The sequence below is a fragment of the Canis lupus genome, chromosome 5 (genome assembly GCF_048164855.1).
Source record: "Canis lupus baileyi chromosome 5, mCanLup2.hap1, whole genome shotgun sequence".
Classification (NCBI taxonomy): domain Eukaryota; kingdom Metazoa; phylum Chordata; class Mammalia; order Carnivora; family Canidae; genus Canis; species Canis lupus.
The window spans coordinates 81,675,381-81,678,150 of NC_132842.1; the positions used below are offsets into that span (position 1 = coordinate 81,675,381).

The window sequence follows — 2,770 nt, forward strand, 5'->3', positions numbered from 1 at the left end:
ACCCACCCAGGGACCCTGATTTAAGACCTCTACCTCCTGTGACTTGTCCTTCCTCTTTCCCCCAAGCCCGCCCACCCGCCCCCACCAGGAGATAGTCAAGGCTTTCCTGACACAGCTGCCCTCCACCCACATACACTCAGGGACTCTTCCGGAGGGGAGGCGGCTCAGCGATGGCATTGTGGTCTGGTCACCAGTGTGCCCTCTTCTCTGACCTTCGGGACTTCAGAGCAGCTGGCAGCCGCCCCCAGGGACCCTTTACAAGGGGTGGCAAATCCTCTGCTGTCTGCCTGCTGGAGGCGGGGATCTGCGCTTCTTCCGGCCAGTGGGAGCTGTGCTGATGAACTCGACCCACTCGTGCGTGCATTCTGCGGTTCGGTGCTTCAAATCGTAGATCACAGCATGCCCACGGAGGAGGGCCTGCACAGACAACCACTTCCAGGAATAACAGCAACGTGGACACCGTGGAAACCCCACTTGGGTTAAGAAATAGAAAGCCTTCAGTAGCTCTGAAGCTATTTGGGGGCCCCTCCCTCACTGCATCCCCCTCCCAGCCCTGAACTAACCATTAGGCAAATCTTTCAGTCATTATTCCTTCACTTTTTCTTTACATCTTTGCCATATTGATTAGTTCTATCTGGTTGGATGTGATGAAAACGGAAGCAGGCTTCATTCCTTTGTGACTTGCTTCTTCCACTCAGGGTCGTGGTTGTGAAATGCATCCATGTGGCCATGTGAGCTATAGATGGTTTCGTCATTGCTCTCCAATATTCCGTCATGGGAACGTCCAACAATTTAGCTATCCGTCCCGCTGGCGACGGGCATTATTTCCAGTCTGGGGATCATTTGGCTACTGCTGCCGTGAACATTCATGTCTCTCGGGGCACAGGCATGTACCTAGGAGCCAAATTTCTCGCAGAGGGTGTGGCAGTTTTAATTCACTGGGTAGCCACAAACTGTTTTTCAAGTAGTTGCACCCCTGTCATCCCCACTAGCAGTTTATGATGTTTCAGTTGTTCTGCATCCTCGCTAACCATTGCCCTTCAGGTATCTACTTATTTTGGCCTACCTGGTGGGCGTGTGATAGTGTATCATCGCGGTGTGCATCTGAGTCCCCCTGATTACAAACGAGGCTGAAATCCTTCCATCTTCCGTCCTTTCCTTATTGGAAATCTGTGTTTTCTGTTTTGTGAAGGGCCCACTCATAGTTTTATCTTTTTTTTTCCATAGGATTATTTCTCTATTTCTCTTTTTCTTATCTTTATTGAATGGTTAGGACTTTTTTTTTTTTTTTTTGGATGTGACTTTTATTGAGCTTATCCACTGGAGTGGAAATAATGTCCGTACAAAACCAAATGTTTGTTACTATAACTTCTGCATCACAATTAAAATCCAAACAGTTTTTTAAAGACAGTCAACTCAATCAAAACTCACTACTTCAGAATCAATAGCTTCTTTGAAGCCACAGTAACACTTAAATATGGTTAAGACTCAAATGCAGAAATTTGGTTGGTTGGAAAGCTAATTAAACTTACTACTTGCTCAAATAGAATTACAAAAAGGCAAAATTGTGTTTTTCACAGAGATACAGTCCACTGGCATCACCAACACTGGACAGCTGTTAAGAGTATGTAGAGTCCTGAGATAATAAGGAATCCAGGCATCCTTTAAACAGTCTTCTGTTGTCCTTTCTGCCCAATCAGAGATTTGTGGGAGTGTGGAATAACACCACCACCAGCAATTGTAGCCTTGATGAGGGAATCCAATTCTTCATCTCCAGGAATAGCAAGTTGCAAGTGACGAGAGATAATACACTTTACCTTCAAGTCTTTCAGTGCATTTCCTGCCAATTCAAGTACCTCTGCAGTGAGGTACTCCAGGATGGCTGCGCTGTTCACAGCGGCAGTCGCACCCACACGTCCATGACTGGTCGTCCTAGATTTCAGGTGTCGATGAATATGGGCCACCGGGAACTGCAAGCCGGCTCTCTGTGAGCGGAAAACTGCCTTTGTCTTGGCCTTTCCGGAGTCCTTCCCAGCCTTACTGCCAGCCATTTCGAATTCTGCTGAAGCTCAAACAAGCAAGGCAGAGAAAGGACTAGTCAGACAGCCAGCGAGATCCCACCGCCTACTCCGTCATCGCACCGGGATTCAAACTGCCAAGGACTCCTTTATATATTCTAGATAGTGGTCCGCAAAGAACAGAACGATAAAGGAAAGGAATGATTAACTATATGAAAGCGAAGAACTTCCACTTATTGAAAGACAGATTAAGCAAATAAAAAAGTAAACCACAAACTGGGAGAAAATGTATCAGTAATACATGTGCTGACAGACCAGCCCATAGGATGTATGAGCCACTCCTACCTACCACGTAATAATAAAATATCCGGCCCTCTGATCTGGGTAGTTGGACTATTTGTCTCTCTCTGCATGAATTCTACGTGGCCTTCATTACTAGAGCTTTCCAATGAGTCTTAAACCTGGTGGAGCACATTCTCTCATCCTCCCACCTTAACGACTCACTTAGCTCTTCTTGGCTCTTTGCACTGTATGCAAATTTTAGAATTGGTTTTTAAGTTCTGTACACACACCCACACACAACCTGCAATGGTTCTGACCGGGTTTGCATCAATTTGTAGATCTCAGGGAGGAGTAACATCCTTCTTTTTTTAAAGATTTTATTTATTTATTTATTTATTTGAGAGAGAGAGAGAGTGCAAAAGAGAGAGAGAGCACAAGCAGGGGGAGGATCAGAGGGAGAGGGAGAAGCA

General features: G+C 46.0%; 1 pseudogene; it reads right to left on the bottom strand.

Moving 5' to 3' along the window:
* Positions 1-1,299: 1,299 nt before the first annotated feature.
* On the bottom strand, positions 1,300-2,152 carry LOC140634353 (histone H2A.Z pseudogene; annotated as a pseudogene).
* Positions 2,153-2,770: the final 618 nt, after the last annotated feature.